Source organism: Lissotriton helveticus, chromosome 8, assembly GCF_964261635.1.
Source record: "Lissotriton helveticus chromosome 8, aLisHel1.1, whole genome shotgun sequence".
NCBI lineage: Eukaryota > Metazoa > Chordata > Amphibia > Caudata > Salamandridae > Lissotriton > Lissotriton helveticus.
The window spans coordinates 584,308,767-584,328,472 of NC_136069.1; positions in this window are offsets into that span (position 1 = coordinate 584,308,767).

Genomic DNA, 19,706 nt, shown 5'->3' on the forward strand with positions numbered 1-19,706 from the left:
CAAAGGGGAACACGTGCCAACTTGCAGAGGCGCACTGAACTGTCAGCTGCCACCACAGGACGGAGTACCTTGGGAATGATCTGCTCTTCAGACACCCACTGACACCTGACAGATGTCACGCTGGCCCCTGTGTCTCTCAGAGCCTCTATCTCTCTTCCATTGATGGTCACCTTCTGCCCGTATTCTTTAGTGTTAGCGGGCAGCAAGGTTTCCTGGACCATCTCTTGGTATCCTAAAGAGACAAGGGTCATCACTGCTAACCCCTCCTCCCCACTGGGAACCAAATCACCTCCCAAAACTACACTGGCTAACCCTGGGGTTGGAGCACCAGTGGGCGCTGAGGTTTTGTGGGGACATTTGGGGGCAATGTGCCCCACCTCCCTACATGCATTACAAGTAGGCGGGGACCTGTTGTCCTGCCTGCCCTTATGGGGCCAAGGCTTCTTAGACTTGGGGGATTGGGACTCCTTCTCCTTGGAACTAGTTTGGGGCCCTTTAGAAGACTCCTTACTGTTACCCTTGTCCTCCCCAACCTTCTGCTGGGGACCCTGTCCACCCTTGGATGGGGTACTTGCCACCCCCTTGTGGACCCTGGTGCTAGTCCAGCGGTCCGCCTCCTTAGCAAGCTCACTGGGATCAGTTAATTTGCTGTCTAAAAGATGCTGGCGCAGCTCTGGAACACATAAACTACTCAAGTGCTCCCAACTAATCAAGTGACACAACCCCACATAATCAGTTACTTTGCTGACCTTTATCCAACCTTCCAGTGAACGCGTGTACATACTCACACACTCCACCCAAGTACTAGAATCAAGTTTCTTGAAGTTCCTAAACTTCTGGCGGTACTGTTCTGGAGTAAGCTCATACCTGAGGCATAAAGCCTCCTTAATAGTGGGTAGGTTAAGGTACCTGCTGCTTCTAAGGGTGCCAAGACATCCCTCCCAGAGGCCTCAAAATGCTTCCACAAACCTGCCCCCCAACTCTTCTCAGGCACTTCATTCATCTTTAAGGCAAGCTCATAGGATATAAACCATGCATAGATATCCTCACCCCTCTGATAATTCTGCACCAAATCTTTGGGTATGTATACCTTACCCGCCTGCACTGGCTGTACGCTGCCACCATTAGAACTGGACTCCCCTTGCTTAGCTTTAAGGTCCAGCTCCCTCAGACTCAACTCATGAGTCAACTGGAGTTTCTTTTCCTCCAAAGCGAGAGCATTTCTTCTCTCCTCTGCCTTCTCCTCATTGTCAAGGTGAACCTTCCTCTCTTCTGCTTGGGTCTTGAGTTTAAAAAGCACAATCTCATGGGTCCTAGCCCTCTGATTTTATTCCAGCTCCTCTGGAGAGAGACCCCTACTGGAATGGTTGCTGCCAACCCTAGAAGCTGGCCTATTCACTGGCAAATCGCTGGATACAAAAGCATTCTCCTGTGTGGCTCCCTCTCCAGTAATATCTTCTGGAACATGGTTGGCCTCCCACCAGGCCCTTAGAGCTTTCTCTAGCTCTTCCTTGTTTGCGCTGCCCTTCATGGGCATCCAAGCTGTTTGCAGAATTGCTTCAGCTGCTCCTTTTTATAGATGAGTAACTCCTGAATTTCAAATTCCAATTCTACTCCTTCGCTTACTGCTCTCTGAGACATGATGCTTCGTAGCTTTTCAAAAATAGGTTTCACCAAAAAGAAAAATCTTGTGCAATCTGTGCTGCTAAAACTAGAGTAGTGATGTACAAGAAATCACTGTAGGTCAAGTGCAAATATTAGTTCAGAATCCACACTGCTGTCCAACAATGTTAGATCTGGGGGTCTCTAATTGGCAGAGGTAAGTACCTTAGACCAAGTAGAGACCCTTGCTTCTAGTCAGGGTGAAGGAATACACACGGTAGATAACCCCTGCTCCCCCTCTAGGTAGCTTGGCGCGAGCATACAGGCTTATCCCCAAGGCAATGCGGGTAATAAATGCACTTGACACCAACAATGATCCCCAATCCACCACAAACTGAGACCACACAGGTAAGTATATTTATAAAAATATAACTTTATCTAGTTGCAGCAATTAAAAATCAATAATAAACTATAGTTGCTTCTTCAGGAAAATGTTGCACTTAATCTTGATGGTTGCGCTTACTTGTTAGGAAGTTCTTGTAAAAAGACAGTCTCAAATCTCTCTAAATTAGCACCAAAAATAATGCCACTGTATTATAGGTACAACTCAATTAACTCTTCTTGAAGCTTTGTGTTGGGATAGGAAGCTATCCGTGCGAGCACAGGTCAGTCTCAGTCTTTTTAAAATAGTGGGAAGGGAAGTTATCAGTAGAAGCTCTGAGTACTTTAAAAATAGCTGTTCGCCGTATCACTAGCACTGTTCTGAGGCGCTGGTACCGTGATCACAAAGAGAAAGTCTCCCCACCTCGGTAAAGCCTTCCCGCGGCTTGGGCCGGTCCCGTCAGCTCTCCGCCCGCTCTGATAATTCTACGAGCGGCAGGGAGCCAGGATGCGACTTATGAGCTGGGATGGCTGCTCGGGGAGGAGGCACACACCCACGAATCCCTGGGCAAGGTCGGGTCTACTCACGGATCCCTCGGCGAGGTCGGGTCTACTCACGGACTCGAACGCGGCTCCTTCACACTGCCCAATCGGTGCGCGGCCCTTCAGGCGAGCCCCTCGTGACGTGGAGACTCCTCACGATGGTGGCCACTCGCAGCTCGGCTCCTCAGACGAGCCCCTTGTGATGACACGGCTCCTTCTTCTTGCCAGCTAATACCGGAGCGAGCCTGGCGATGATGCTGTAGCTTGGGAACCAATCCCAGCGCGGCGTTCGGTGAGGGGGCTCATCGCTCTGAGCCAATCAGGGCTTGGTTCCTTCGGTTTCACACTCGGTGGCCCCGGCCAGGCACGGCAAGATTTTCGTGATGTTTCTTGGCCCCGGGCAGTGGCGATGAGCTGGCGGCGAGTAATTTTCACGTGGCCAGAGGCGGGCAGAGTGCTCGGGAAGCCACCAACTCTTTCTGGGGGATAAATCACGGAGGGAGGCACAACAAACCTCCGATCCTCTGCAGCAATGTGCCGATGAGCACAACGATCCTCTTCTACGGCCAGCAGTTACAAATCACGCTCCCAGCAGCAATTAAAGTACGATATTCACAGCGTAGTTCAGCTACTGTGGAACCTTTTGACCCTGGGTTCCAGGACAGGAGGCCAGCTCTTCTCAGGCCCTTGGAGATTCAGTTAGAAGACACAGCACACAGCAAAGTCTTTGTAGGTCAATCAGGTAGGGGCCCAGCACACAGCAAAGCCCTTCTTCTTCTCTCCTTCAGTTGGATAGCAGTATAGGTCAGCCCTTAGAGCACACAGCAAGGCAGTCTTCCTTCAGTTCCTTCAGCAGTCCTTCTTCTGGCAGAGGTTCCTCTTAATTGTAGAATCTAATTTTCTGTTGTCAGGGGACCTTCTCTTATACCCCTAAAAGTCTTTCAAGTCCTTTGAAGTCTTTGTGCAAGTGGGCCCTGAGCCCGGTCAAGACCAGTTCTGGGTGTTGCTGGAGCACTGGGGCTTTCCTGGCTTCCTTCTTTCTTTCAGTATCAGGGACAGAGGTGACAGTCGCCCAGCGGGAGGTGGAGCCAGCATTGTGGTCAGGCAGGCACAGCCCTATTCACTCCCAGGTGCTATCTCCTCCCACTTCCCTGGCAGCAGATGCAGCCTTTCATCCACGGGCTGACTCAGACAACCTCCTGGGGGCTCTGCAGCCCCAGTCACCCTCAAACCAGACAGTCAATCCACAAGCAGGCCCAGGCACATAGAAAGGTTAGACAAGAGAACAGCCACTTTCTAAAAGTACTATTCTCAAACACAGAATTTAAAAACAACCTTTACTAAAAGATGTGTTATTAAATTCTGAGTTCAGGGATATCAATCACTTATGTCCCATCTTGCTCCTATGGGAAGATAGGCTGGTATCCATTGAGACCAGCCTCCCCCATGTTAGTCTAGGGAGCAAGATAACCTTGCAGCAGTGAGCACACAAAATGGCTGCCGCTCACTACCAGAGCATGTGACCTGCACTAGTACATGCTCTACCGTACCCATACACTGCACCCTGCCCAGGGGGGGACCTTGAGCCTTCTATAGGGGGACACTGGCCAGGCGGACATGGCAGTCCACTGACGGCACACAGGCACTGCGCTGGCGGGCCAGAGACACCATTTTAGGGCTACTCATGTGGGTGGCGCAATCTGCGCTGCAGGCCCACTAGTAGCATCTGTCATCACCAGCCCTGGCACACAAGGTGCACTTTACTAGGGACTTCCTGGTGATACAAATATGCCAATCAGGTATACCCAATCAATATGACAATTTACATAGGGAGCACTTACACTCTGGCACTGATCAGCAGTGGCAGTGTGTCCAAAGCATCTAAACCAGCAAAAACAAAATCCAGCACAGCCTCAAAAATACAGGAGGCAGAGGCAAAAAGATGGGGGAAGACCACGCCAAGGGTGTCAGGTCTAACACAATGCCATCACTTTTTTTGAAGTATTTACTTCATATAAATACTGAGTAACTATGCATGTTTGCTTAACATACATTGTTTAGCAACTATTTTAGCCACTATTTTGCTAGAGAACAAATAAACAGCTCCCTGTATATTTGTGGAAAACAATGCCAGCCAAATTAGCTCCCTCCAAAGCAAATCAGCAAACAAACTAAAAAACTACATAAAGAAGTCTTTCTTCTGTATTCGTGACCTGTATGGATACTAATTCTTCCTAAATACCAAAAATCTTCTATATAATTCTTTTCCAACAAAGATATGAGAAAAAAACACTTGTTGGTTCTATATAATTCCCACCGTGTTTATTTCACACGGGAGTCTTTTTCAGTGCCAACAGCTATGCTATGTAGAAAAAGGACCAGGGCGATTCCGGCCGTCATTTCCGGGGGCGGAGGCATCACTAGCCAGGAAATCCCGCAGAGCCGGTGAGATCCATCACGCCAACAGAGTCACACTTAAACTACCAAGTAAGATTGTTCTATTTCTAAACTTGCTCCCTCACACTACAGGTGACTGAGGAACTTTCTCTTACCCAAGATTATCAAGGTACAGGGCTTAAGATTATAATTACACGCATTTGGCGAGTAGCGCGATGCTTTCTACTTTACTGCGCATAAGTTTAAATGCCATGATACGACAGCTATGAACCACTATTTGACATGTTAAGGATACAATACAGTGAGGATTTACTTATTAATCAAGCAACAATGTTAGTTTATCGTACAATTTGGCGAGTAGCGCAATGTTTTTTAACTCACTGCGCAGAAGCTTAAACGTCACGATACTACAGCAAAGAACCATTATTTTACATGTTATAGATATAATTTAATTACTCAACAGGCAACAATGTCAGTTTATCGTAACTACTTTATGACACACAATTGAATGAATTGATGAAGTCAATCTTTATTAGTGATACCATACAAGACAAGCTTGTAAACACCTTGGTAACTAGTTCGCCGACACACTCCCATATTCTTTTTAAAAAAAATAAATGAAAAATAATTTATGATTAGAGGTTGTTTAGACAATACCATAGGGCAATATGCAAAACAATATAACTACATAGTTATTTTCTTAATTACAGGTACTACTGACCTTGTAAAGTGAACACGTGGAGAACTGCTACACTGAGATACTACACAACTCGTGCAAGTATTATTATACTTTTAAAATATTCCATCTCGGTCCTGACGAAAGCCCCATAGACTTGGCTGGGCATGGTGGGGCTGAAACATGTTGACAATTTCTTATGTATAGGGGGTCTAGTAACTCGACCCTTCATTACATCAAATTTTTAAGTATCCTTGATCTATATCTTTAATAAAACCTTTTCTTTTTTAGATTGAAGGATTTTTAAACTCTATCACTTTTGGAAGCACTATTTCTGGAGCACTGCTACAATACCAGTGGGTACCTCAAGGTGGAGGTTGCATATACACAAAAAAAGAACCCTATGATGATGCACCCACGCTACGTTACTTGGTGGAGAATCATGATATACCACCTAATCGAATGAGGGTTTTTTAAGAAGGGCGTCCTGAATAAAAACCCTGGTGCTGTAGTCTACTAGTGATCCATTCTCCATTGATTTTGTAACCAAAGATGATACCAAAACAAAATCCAATCTAAAATGTTTTTGATGTGGAGCAGAAAAATATGTAAACCTGTGCTTTAAAGGTCTCATTTTTACCCATGCATCGCACAAACAATGAGCATGACAAATGTTACATAATGCTTGAAACACTTAGGGCTTCCTCCCATTTATTTTTGCCCATGCACCCAGTCACATGTGAGATTGATGTTAAGGTCCCCACATAATACGATGGGGAGTTGCCAATGTGCTAAATCATTAGATACCCACTCTAATACAGAAGGATCATCAATGTTACTACCATGTAAGGAGCTTAGTGTAAAGCTGGGGAAGCTGGGACTCTACACTCAGCAATGACTAACTGCCCTATTGCATCCCTGCATACTCAGGGAAACTGTATCCCTTTATTGCAAGTTAGAATTGCAACCCTGAGTGGGGGTCCCTTGCGCAGTTGTCCCCACAATGTTATAGCCCAAATATTTTAGCAGGCCCTTCTGTTTAACCCCTGGATGAGTCTCTTGCAGGCAGATGGTGTCTGCCTGCAATAATTATAGCCCTTGTGCTACCATCTGCCTTTTTTAAAAATCGTTTAATCCACAGATATGTATTGTCGCTATCCGTAATCTACCCTTCATTGAGTTCGACTAATCCTTTGTATGCTTTTAAACTTCTGCAACCCAGCCGTATACCCCAAATCACACTCACTTAGTCTCAACCTTGCTAAGGCCATCACCTGTCTATATCCCTTCACACTCCCACACTTTTAATGAGGAGTTCTGGCCAAACTCTGCCAACTACTACGTGTTGGACTTTTTCTCATGAACAGCTCCTCAATGTTAAGTTGGTGAGAACTGGCGTCCCCTAGAGTGATTTTTGGAAGCTAGAACGACATCCGGTGAGATTTTCCCAATGTGGATAATCAAGGGCAGTTGAGACCATTAGCGGTGAGAAAGCTGCTGCTCGCAGTGAGGAAGCTTCCACTCAAGTAAAAAGGTAACTTGAGCAGCAGCAAAGAAGCAGCAACCTCTGGCACACCGTGTGAAGCACTATGCGCTGATTTCACAGCCTGGAACAAGCTCCCTGCACTATAAGCACTCTCAGTGCGACCTGCAGATTCCATCAGGTGGTCGAACTCTGGAAATTTCTTGGAGTTTATATGTAACTTAGCAGAATTCTGCAGAGTGAAACTCCTTGAGTTGCACTCATCCCTACTTGTTATCACATGATCTTAATGTCGCTGTCAGAATGATCAACTATGGCATCGAGAGTGTCTGAAAAATACACTTAGGGCATTATAATTACTGTGTTTGGAATGTGGAGGGGTATTTCTTTCACACCAAGTAAATACAGGAACTGCCTGGCATGGTGCTTAATCAGTGCAGTAAATATCACATTTTCTGAGGTTTTCTTTCTTAGAAGTGGAACTAATCTTTTTTTCAATGATTCTGCTTTTATTAGAATTCGGTGCACATATTTTCACTGGTAAATTTGGACAGTTTTTGCCTATTTGATTAGGCAAAAATTGAAAGGCATTGTTTTTCCCTCAAATCTCGAAATTCTGGGCAGTCAATAAAGGGAGTTTACACATGGATCAGAATTTATCCTCCGCCCAGTGTGAAGCTACAACACAAATGCTATGCCTGAGGCTTAGAGTTCTGTTAATCTAGCTAAAAAACAAACTCAAACCTTTACATTTTTTTAGGTAGATGTGTTCTACTATTTTTAGCGAATGCAGTTAACATGTGTTTATCGTTTCTATGGTGAGAGGTAACTTTTCCAGTGCTTCTTGCATGGATACTGCATTTATTCATTCATCTATCCTACAGCTTCTTTGTTGATTTCCAATTTTCTAATAGTAGTATTTACTACAGGTTTACAGTATAGGTTTACTAGGTTTCGCTAGGTGCTGGCAAAGCTAGGGTTCAAAATCTATGACTAGGCACTTTTGCAAAAAAAGGGTCAGTTTTCACTGTGAAAATGTGGTGTGTCAACGTTGCATTTTGGGCTGATTCCTGTCTCCGGCACTAGACCTACCCACACAAGTGAGGTACCATTTTACTCGGGAGACTATGTGGAATGCGGTGTGGGTGGGATTATGTGGATCCATGTAGATTCCAGAACTTTCCTCCACAGAAATGTGAAGAAAATGTTTGTTTTTTTTTACAAAGTTTGAGGTTTGCAAGGGATTCTGGGTAACCGAACCTGGTGAGAGCCAGACAAGTCACCCCATCCTGGTTCCCCTGGGTGTCTACTTTAAAAATATATATACATTTGCTAGGTTTCCCTAGGTGCCAGCAGAGCTAGCGTTTAAAATCTACAACTAGGCACTTAACAAAAAAAGGGTCAGTTTTCACTGTGAGAATCAAGTGTGTCCATGTTGCCTTTTGAGCCGTTTCCTGTTGCGGGCACTAGGCCTACCCACACAAGTGAGGTACCATTTGTATCGGGATATTTAGGGTAACACAGAATTGTAGAGGCAACTATTAGTACTTATTGATTTTCGATGCATTTCTGCCTTCCAAATGAAAGACAATGTGTAAAAAAGAAGTCACTTTGAAAAATGTCCTATAATTCTCATGATAGTATAGGTACTCACAATTTCGGAAATGTACAAATAGCTACTGTTTCTAAACTCTATATTTTGTTCCAATTTCATAAATTAATAGGTGTCTTTAATCTCGATTTATCACTCTATATATGTTCCCAAATTAATTGCTATATACCCGGTACATAATAAAAAACAATTGCAAGACGCTGCTCAGTTATTGGCTCTGGGTTCATGGGGTTCTTGGTGAATCTACAATTCCTATATATCCCCACAACCAAAAAAGGTCCAGCAGATGTAACAGTATATTGCTTTCAAACATCGGTCATAATTAAAATAAGTTACAGGTGAAAATGTTGGCACAAATGACTGTTTTTTTCAACTCATTTTCAATCTTTCCTATTTTCAACTGTTCTATAAAAAAACCTTGAAGGATCTCCACAAATGACCCCTTGCTGAATTCATAATGTTGTCTACTTTTGTATAGTATATAGCTATCTAGGATCCATTTTTGCTTTTATACCATTTCAACCATTAACTGAAAGAAGGAAGAAAGCACAAAAAATAGCAAAAAGAGGCTATGTCCCACTAAAATGCAAAACTGTGTAAAAATGTTGGTTTTCTGAAAAAAGTATGTCAGACTCTGAAATCTGGGAAAATTGTAATTTCAGCCACACAGACCCTTTGTTGATACCATTTGCAGGAAAAAAAGCAGACACATTAATTTGCAGCACTTTTTTCCCATTCCACCCCCAAAAAAAAATGTTGCTGCATTTTGGCTAATTTCTGGGTCCCCTGTACCCCATATAGCAAAATAAAAGGCTTAGCACGGGGCAAAAGGCCTAGCAGTGAAGGGGTTAAATGTACTTACCTTGTGTTGTAAAGGCATGCATGGTAAAGGCATATGTGTGGTAAAGAATGTGTGTGGTAAAGGTGATGAGTCACTTGGTACCAACGAGGGTAGGGGCATTCGAAGATTTGAAGGCACTTTTAAGGTTTACTATTATTTATCTGCCACATTGAAATATTGGATATGTAGATACAAAGCATAGTCTCATTTTCTCTACACCGAATACATCATCGTTCATACATAATTTAAAGGGTTTCAATGTTCCTTGATATACTTCCAAGAAGAATTCTGCATATTATTAGGATCTGAAGATGAGGACTGAATTTCTCTTATAATTACAATATTATGGACAAGGGGAATGATTCTAAGGAAACACCTAAATATACTTTACAAAATCATAGAAATGTTATTGAAAATTCAAAAAAAGAATTGGTGTGGCAGACATAAAGGCGAGAAGCTTCATTATTTTACCATTAGTTGAATTTTTCAATAAGTGTATACAATGTCCGTAAAGAACTATTAATGTTTGATCTGAAATCTACTTAATTTTCCTACTCAGACCAATGTGATCATCAGTTTACCTAGCTCCCGGAATGTCTCACGAATTATGGGACATAGAGAGCCTTGCATGATATTTAGACAGATTGGGAATAGTAAGATTTTTGTCATTGCATTTCTACCCATGAAAGAAAAGCGGCAGAGCACTTTCTCATTTTACTGGTGTCTTCAGTCCCTTCATTAGCATATCAATGTTGTAGTCCAACTGCGTGTGTACTTCTATGTGATTCCTAGTTACTTGGGTTTCTAAAGCAAGCTGTCTTCCAATGTACACCCACATTTGCATATGATTCCCTAGCCAGCATATCAATGTTGTAGTCCAACTGCGTGTGCATGTATGTGATTCCTAGTTACCTAGGTTTCTAAAGCAAGCTGTCTTCCAATGTACACCCACATTTGCATATGATTCCCTAGCCAGCCTGGCTAGACATCCTAGAGGAAATATCTTTTTATCCCAATTAATGTTTAGGCCTGGTAATGCCCCAAGGACTCAATATTTTGTAGTAAGAACAGAACAGAGTCATGTGGCTCCTTTACATAGACTAAATTGTTGTCATCATATATTGATACTATATGTGTAGTAGAACAAAACTATTTGGACTGGTGCTGATTGTAGTCTATTTTTTGTGGTTTGACCACTAGGCAAACGGAGGTGATTAAAAATGCCCTCTATGCCTCCCGTAGCTAGCAGATATAGTCCCCGTAAACTGACCCTTACCATGATTTTAGAATGTAACAGCCTCATCTAGAGAGGAGATTGGGGGCCAATCCCTATGGCTTCCAGTACAAGTTTGCAAATACTAACATCCCCTTGTATCAATAACTTTCTATGTGCTTAATGCTGCCAGTGTAAAATACTGTACTGCTGATATGAGAAATCAGGACCTGTTTGCAGATTCCCCCCACAGTTTGTCCCCATTGTGACTTCTAGGTTTTGGGGATCAGACTCTGATTATGCCCTGGGCTCTGCTAGCCAGAGCCAGGGCCTGTGCCCTGATGAAAGTGCATGGTTAGGTATATTTATAATTGGCAATGACAGACCCCTGTAAGTCCCTTAAATGTAATAAGGCAAGGGGGTTACAACTATCTATAAGTCCCTAGTATATAATAGGGCAGGGAGGTTTGGAACCCTTGCAGGCTGCTTTTAAATTGTAATTAATCCTAGACCTCTCAGCTGCCTTCGACACGGTCTGTCACCGAACCCTAAAAACACGTCTCCACAACACAGTGATCCAGGGAAAGGCCCTGGACTGGATCTCCTCCTTCCTTCCTCATCGACAGAACCCAGAGAGTCCGCCTTCCCCCGTTCCACTCAGAGGCCACCAAGATCATCTGCGGCGTACCCCAAGGCTGATCACTCAGCCCGACGCTCTTCAACATCTACATGAGCCCCCTTTGCCGACATCGTCCGTGCACGGGACCTCAACATCATCTCCTACGCCGATGACACCCAGCTGATCCTCTCCCTGACCAAAGACCCAGTCAACGCCAAATCCAACTTCCAAGAAGGAATGAGGGCAGTCGCAGAATGGATCAAGATCAGCCGCCTGAAACTGAACACAGACAAGACGGGGGTCCTCATCCTTGGCCCATCCCCCTCCGCCTGGAACGACTCCTGGTGGCCAGCCGCCCTGGGCACAGCACCGACTCCTACCGACCACGCACGCAACCTTGGGTTCGTCCTGGACTCATCGCTCACTATGACCAAGCAAGTCAACGCCATCTCCTCCTCCTGCTTCAACACCCTTCGCATGCTATGAAAGATCTTCAAATGGATCCCGGCGGAAACAAGAAGAACAGTCACCCAAGCCCTCGTCACAAGCTGGGCCCAATGATGGCAAGGCACTCTATGCAGGGACAACGGCCAAGCTACAGAAAAGACTACAACGCAAACAGAATGCCTCCGCACGCCTCATCCTGGACATCCCCCACCACAGCCACATCACCACCCACCTGAGAGACCTGCACTGGCTCCAAGTCAACAAGAGGATCACGTTCAAGCTCCTCACCCATGCACACAAGGCGCTCCACAATGCCGGACCTGAATACCTCAACAAACGCCTCTCGTTCTACACCCCGGCTCGCCAACTCCGCTCAGCCAGTCTCGCCCTCTCCACCGTACCACGCACCAGAAGAACAGCAACAGGCGGCAGATCTTTCTCCTACCTCGCCGCCAAGACCTGGAACTCCCTCCCCACCCACCTCCAACTGACCCAAGACCTTCTAACCTTCAGGAGACACCTCAAGACCTGGCTGTTCGAGCAGTAGCAGCACCCCTCCTCCCTGCCCCCCACCCTCAGCGCCCTGAAGAGTAGTGCGCTCTATAAATGTACTGATTGATTGATTGAAGTTCAACTTTGAAATTAAAGGTCCTTCCAAGGTCTCAGAATAACTTATTTTTACATATAAATCCCATCTAAGGTCTCCCTTAGGTGCCACAGGATAGGGTGCCTTGTAACGATAAGCAGGGACATGATAATCAATGTTAAAACTGGCAATTCTGTTTTTCGCAATTTAGTGAATAGGCTCCATAGGCTAACACTGAGATATTTTATTTACATATAAATATTGAAAAAAGACACTTAAAAATATAATCCAGGGTATCTTATTAATACTTAAGATGAATGCAACATCTTGCCACTGTTAGTAATAACTATTACAGAAAATGGTGCAGAACTTGCTGGCTCCGAGATGGCGGTATGAAAGCAGTATTTGCTGCCGTCATAAATGCGTGCCTTAGGGCACCAAAGAAGAGCCACCCAGAGCTATAGCAGGAATGAGGGGAGAGCCATGAGCCGAGGCAGCCTGGAGGATTTGGAGCATGTGGCACATGGTGACTACAGCCATGGACTACGATTCATGGATGGCTTACAGGCTCCCTAAGCTACTACTGCGGTGGTCCCCACACACCTGATCGGGAGACATCTGGAGCCTGAAGCCGCAACAGTGGATCTGGCGGCTGCAGGGCGAGGCCCAGGGAAGCCTGACAGGAAGGCCCCAGACAACTGGAATTGAGCATCACAAACACTTGGTGAGAATCAGCAGTAAGGCCCCAGACATGGCAGAGATAACATTTTACGCATGTCCTACTGAGGAGGAGGAGATTGGAGGATACTCCTGATGGTGGGAGCAGGGAACTAAAACAGATCTCCCCTGCGCCGTAAGTTAAATACACGGTTGACACACAGACCCAGAAGGCATTGTGAGGTTGGCCCAGAACACTCGTTCTAGGTATAATTAAGGCACGAAAGACACACACCAGTAGCACACAGTCCATGGCATACCACTAGCTGAACTCAAGAGGTGGCAGCAGGTAAAGGACTGCAACATGGAATACAGAAACAGTGTTGAAATACATATCAGACGCCCTGCAGACATAACACACAGTCTTTGTGGCTGTTGCCTAATATACAACTGCTCACACTGCTGCTGATAGTTTAGCGGCACTGAGACAAAATGGAACAATACATGGAACACCTCATGATAACACAACTGGGTAGAGACACTTTTTCCGAGTGATCTCGGAAGGAAAGGCACACTTTTTCATGAACCACAAGGGGATGAATCAGGACGCAGAGGAAAAATGAAGGGAAACTTGGTCTCAGTACGGACTGAAGAAGATGGGGGAATGATATAGCATCAGTTGGCGCCAGCACTCATCTCTTCAATGATTAAGATAGTTGATATATTTGTAACTGTAGTCGATGTGAGGGAAGATGTAAAGACTGACACCACCAAGAAAATGAAAGAACAAACCCCTCTTCAATGGACTGTGCCTGAGATGGTTGTAAGACTGTTCCGAAGGTATCAAGAGGGGAATCGGATGGGGTGAATATTTGTTAGAGGTGTAGGTAATTCAATAATGCACTGTAAGAATAAAGGGTCCTTCCCTCACCCTCATTTCACATCTGTGTTGCGAACGGGAGCTAGGATACAGCCGCAATGGACCGATAATAATTTCTCTCTCAATACACAATGAATGCAAATAATGGTATATTGCTCAAAGGGTGGGTTGGGCTGAACGGGGCTTATGTGGCCAGTAATATCTGCTCCCACACAATTAATGTGCGGCTACTGCACTGGGGTGATCTCCCACAGATATGGAGAGGAGATTTCAATTATGTATTGGACCCCACCAAGGACAGTTTGAGAGGCCCACCCGCCGACTTTCTGAGGCCGCTAAAGCATTACCAGTGATTGGAACACAGGTCTGGTGGACATTTGGAGACAGAGATCACCTGAGGGCACCAGATACACACTATGTAATAAAATATTTTTTTAAAAGAACCTATTACATAATGTAGGTTATTAAACTTCCTTATCTGTGGGCCGTAATCCAGCTTTCCAACTGACCTCTCGTGATTGACTAGCCTTGCCCTGGCTGAGCCAGAGCTGCTTGATGATGAGTGAAGTATGCTGTCAGCGTAGATAATGTTTTTTCTGTGGTTGGAGAACTTTAGCTGCAGAAGTCAAAAGGCAGGAAGACGGTGGGGGATCCAAACTGGTCTTCAAATGGAGAAGTACAGTTTGAGACCAGCACAGGCTTACAGAACATCCTGCGCCCCCAGCCAAACAGGAGCCTCAGAAATTAGATTAGTCAAAGGTTGAAAGAGTGTGTTAGTCAAACTTAGTTACACCAGTGGGTTGGCTGAGCCAGATCTAACCCAAAAGGAGAGCCTTTCTCCTTGTTGAATTTTGAGAGAATAGTGCTTTCTGGGACAAGAATATGCCACACTTTGGGGGAAGTGGTCACAGACCTCGGTGGCACCCTGCATCCCATTGGTCAGGGTGCCCCCTGCTTGACACCTAGAAACTATGAATAAATATGGGCGAGCTGCATAGCTCCTTAGATCTGCTGCCTGAAATTAAAAGGAGAATAAGTTCTGCCCTACTGGAAGCTGGATTTGCACCCAAAGAACTGCACTAGGAAGGACTGCACCTGCTGCACAATCTGGTCCTACAACTCTAAGGACTTTGTCTTGCTTCAAGAAGGATTGGGAAGTGGAGTTCCTGAAAGCTACAGGTTAACAGAGCCCACCTGCAGCATCTCCACTAAGAGTTACCATCCTGGAGTGCTTTCAGTGGACTTTTACGGATTTGGCATGGTGCATCGTCAGAATAGTAGTCCCAACATACCATGGACAATTTCAGAGATTTTAGACCCCTGGATTGGTGTTTTGGACACTTTAAACCTTCAAGGAGGAACTTCAGGAAGCAGTTCCAGATGTTTGGAGAATTTTGGATCCATTTCTGTAAAAAGCTCCATAAGCTGAGCAGGTGCCCTAAGGGAGTGGTAGTCCCAGACCCCAAGAGGCAAACCAGAGCATCTGAACACCTGGATAGGGACCACTTTCCTGCATCAATAAACCCTTCTACAAGTAAGTGTAAAGAACTTGTGTCTTTGTTCCGGTCCAGCACAACCTTTCTTTAACCCTTTGAGCCTTGTTTGCTTACACTCACCAGTTTTACTTTTAATATTTAAAATTCATAGAGGAGGGTCACCCCACTGCTCATTGACCAGTGGAAAATCCAAATAAAATGATAATAACAAGAGTTACTATAGTTTAATTTTCCTCTGGCTCGCTGGCTGGCCACAGAGGGAGCAGGAGTGTTATGCTGTCCCTCCCTACATGTGTATGGTGCATTGACCGGCCCTCTAGGGCCAGCCAAACAGTCATGCATAGTTGGCATGTTCTCCATTGGGCTGTGTTGCACAGCCTCGTGGAGAACATGCCCACCATCCCAGGCACTGCCTGAGCGGTTCAAATAGGCACACCCAGTCCAATCAGGATGCTGCTCCTGCCGCGTCGTGATTAGCTGGCAGAGTCTGGCAGCCTGAGTGCTTCTGGTGCAAGGTGCAGACCACAGCAGGGAGGAAGCTAAGAAGATGAAGGAGAGGTTTGCGGCAGGGGTGGTGGCAAAGTAGGTAAATGTATTTATTTTATAACATCTTTTCATCCTTCCCACCACCTCACCACCTCCGTTCAGAGTCAGCCACCACTCTTCCCTGACTACCTCCAAAAGTCTACTGGTGTAGACTTTGCTTAATATTTTGGAATCTTTAATAATCATTGATAATGCCTATCTGATGCACATTCATGTAGACTGTTGCTCAGCTTTAAATGTATTGCAATGATGGCCTCCCTTGTTGTTTCAGTGATTTAATTTCGAGCTGAATGTCAAAAAATGATCATAAATCAGGGCTAATATAGGTAACAAGGAAGAAATTTGGTGGACAATTGTGCTTTATTCCCTACTTTATAAGCAGGGGTACAAACCCAACGGGAGCTAGCAAAACATTTTGTTGCGTGCACGCTGGCGATGTTCAATCATTAAGGTCAAGTTGATTAATCCAGAAAGATTGGTAGGACTATGGGGGGGGACCAAATAATTCTTGATTCCTTTCAATCCTCTACAGCAGAGGGTCATTAGAATTCACTAAGCCCAAGTGGTTTCAGCTGCAAGCTGGTGAAATCGAGTATCATAAGACAGAATGACTTGTACACCTTGCTGGATTTCACACATGGCTTCTTTAGTCTACAATTCAAGATCTGGCCTGTGTAGACAGGCTCTAATCTTTTGTGGCCACTAAACGGATCACACAAGAAAGTGCTGGTCCGGACAATGCATTGATTAAATATTCAGCTTTGACTCTGTCCTGGGTAAAATGGGTGGGGCAGAAGTTAAAAAAGACAGTCAAACAGTCCCAGAAACCTCTAAGCATACTAGGATCTCCAGAAAAAATGGGAGTTGCTGAAAAGACCATTGGAACATCAGAGTCTCAGGAAGTAAGTGCTTGATGCAGAGCCAGATTCTTATCATGAAGTTCTTGTAACTCTTGTGTTTATTTTTGGACTGTCTGCATCAATATCTGGGCTTGATCCTCCTGGACTGATCCCGCTTTGTCCTTGTACCCAGCACTAGGCTCAGTAGGTGGGTGCTGAAAATTGACAGTGATTTGATACTGAACTGGAGTTTGTTGAGTATTTCTGTATCCAGGCTTCCAGGTCTTCACAGTTCTTGTCTGCCAGAGATAAGGACGAACTCATTTAATAGCCATGTTGCTGCAGGCTCTGTAGAGCATGTAGGCAAAAAGTTCCTTCCAAAAATGGCCCAAGAGAACAGAAGGACACAGCCCAGGGCAGAAAACCTCCTTGATGACAATGACTGTGCATGGGATGAAGAAAAGGTACAAACTCCTGGAGATGAAGGCAGTTGGTATTGATAAGATGGTGATAATATGTGCAGGATGATGTAGAACAAACAGGAAACAGATAAAGTCAGAAAAATACCCAAAACACTGGAAAAGGACAGTACAACTGTAGTACTTGAAGTGTTGTGACATAATGAGAAAGCAGTAAACTACCTCTTAAATAGGGCAAGGACAGAAAGTGCCTAGTGCACCATATTGAATTGGACAGCTCCCCTAAAAACCCAATGGAGGGTGGTCGTTATCAGACCAGAGGCTTGAGTAAAACACTCTGGGAAGGAGAAGGACTGATCTGTAAACATTGTTCGCAAGTATGGCCCCAGGAAGAGCAATAGAGTATTTGGAGGAAGCGCTGGGAGGCCAGCTGCCATGAGATGAGTTTACTGGAGCAAGGCAGCAGCACACCACTGCTCTTGCTCTCCCTCCTGCCTTTAGGGCATTGTGCATGCTGCTAGTCATGTAGGTAAACTCAATGTTTCTGTAATTCTATCAAAGTAACCATATGCAGGGATGGTGCAGGTAACACTCATCATTGTTCATCCTGCTCTAATTGCTCATCAACTATCATGTTAGTTCTCATCAAGTGTCGCATCTGCACGCAATGTGCCATCCCCCCACGCCATAACCCTAGTTGTATTTCTCTGTGTTCCTGTTGAATTCTATCTTGTGAAGTTGTTGTTTCTCCTATCTTTCTGTTCATTCACTTGATTATGACCGACATGCTTCAAGCCATCCCCAAGACTCTTCCAGGGTCATGAAAAAGTGTTACTTCTCATGATGGATGATAGGCTGCTTTGCATGGTACGACAACTTGTATTTTACCTCCAGCTCCATTGCTTTGAAGATGCATTTTACTGCATCAAAATACTTTCTCAGGACCTCCTCAAATTCTTTACCTTTTTGTAAAACTAGGCAAGATTCTGATTACCTGATCCTCATAATTGTGATCACTATTCTTTCTGGAATGCTGCAAATGGATCCTCTGTCTAGATAGTTTTACAGTTTTCCTAAAATTGGTCTATGTTGAGCTGCCGGTGTCAGAGATATTGCAAGTGCTCAATGGGCCCTTCCAGTTGAGAAAAAATCAAAGTACCCCTTTGATTGAGGACCTCAGTTATGCACTTCTCCAATCCGAGGACAATTCCATCCACTAACCTTTCAACTGATTCTAGGAATGTTGGATATTCCTCCTCGACCTCCCTCTCTCCATTGTTATCATTCTAAGCTTAACTGTGGGGGCTAAATTGGATGGAGTATTCTTTAACTCATTATTCTCTGTTTTCAGCTGGTTCATAGTTTGTTCAGTTTTTTGTAACTTTTCTGAGGTCGACATATACTATTATAGTGTTTATTTGGCTTTCTAATAGGGACTGAAAGCCCTTGATATCAATCGATCAATCCTGACTTTTAAAATGTGGCTAATCACTAGTTAGTTTATCCAGGCACTGATGATATTGCTGCAGTGGCTCATATGAAAGCCTGCAGAATTCGCACTGCCATTGGCTCCTGTGCACTATCTATTGTAGGTTCTGACATTTTGTTGCATGCATCTATATTGCTTATCATTCCCCACCTTGTCAGTTAGTGTGTGTACCACTGTGTCCACCTTGGGTCTTAACAGTGCAGCACACTGGACACCAACTGACACCTGGGGGTCGCTCCATATTCCTTTCTTACAATATGTTCCATGGTGCCTTTTCTTCACAAGACCAGTCTTATTATTATATGAAGGTTTTCTTGCCTTCTTGAGTCAGTACCTCTGAGTTAACTTACTATATTTATTTGCATTTCTTTTTAAATTAGTTGGGTTTCCCAATTTTTGCCATCCACCTCCAATCCTGCCTCAGTCTCTCACATAAATTCAACCATCAGGCCCTTCTCGCAAAGTGCTCTTTTGAACTTCCTCCAATCTTTGGCAAACTGGACTTGCCTTAGCATCCTCTTCTAAAAGTCAGATCATCTCTTCACTATTGTGTTTCACCCCTTGTTTCAGTTGATTTTGTACCTTCAGCTGGCATGTTACCCTACGACAGAGTTTAGAACCATGCCACCACAGGCCCTGGACACAACACCCAGACAAGCAATGTACAAGCTATCAAAAAGCAACTTGGGAAGCATGATTTAAATAATAAACATGTCAGCATTCAGAATGAGGCTTGAAACGCAGGCTTGTTCTGAATCCGGACATGTTTCATTTTTGAATCGTGCTTCTGAAGCCTCTTTTTAGATATGCACAGAATCAAGGCTTGGAACTCAACTGACTGAGTATGGAGCTCGGAGACACTAGTCTCCAAAAAACAGATCTGTGCCTTGCAGGACAGAGGGGACTTTGTGCCCTGGATTGGGAACATTGTCATTCACCGCTCTGAGGCTGTCTGCAGAGCCAGCTGAGAGCTGGCTGCC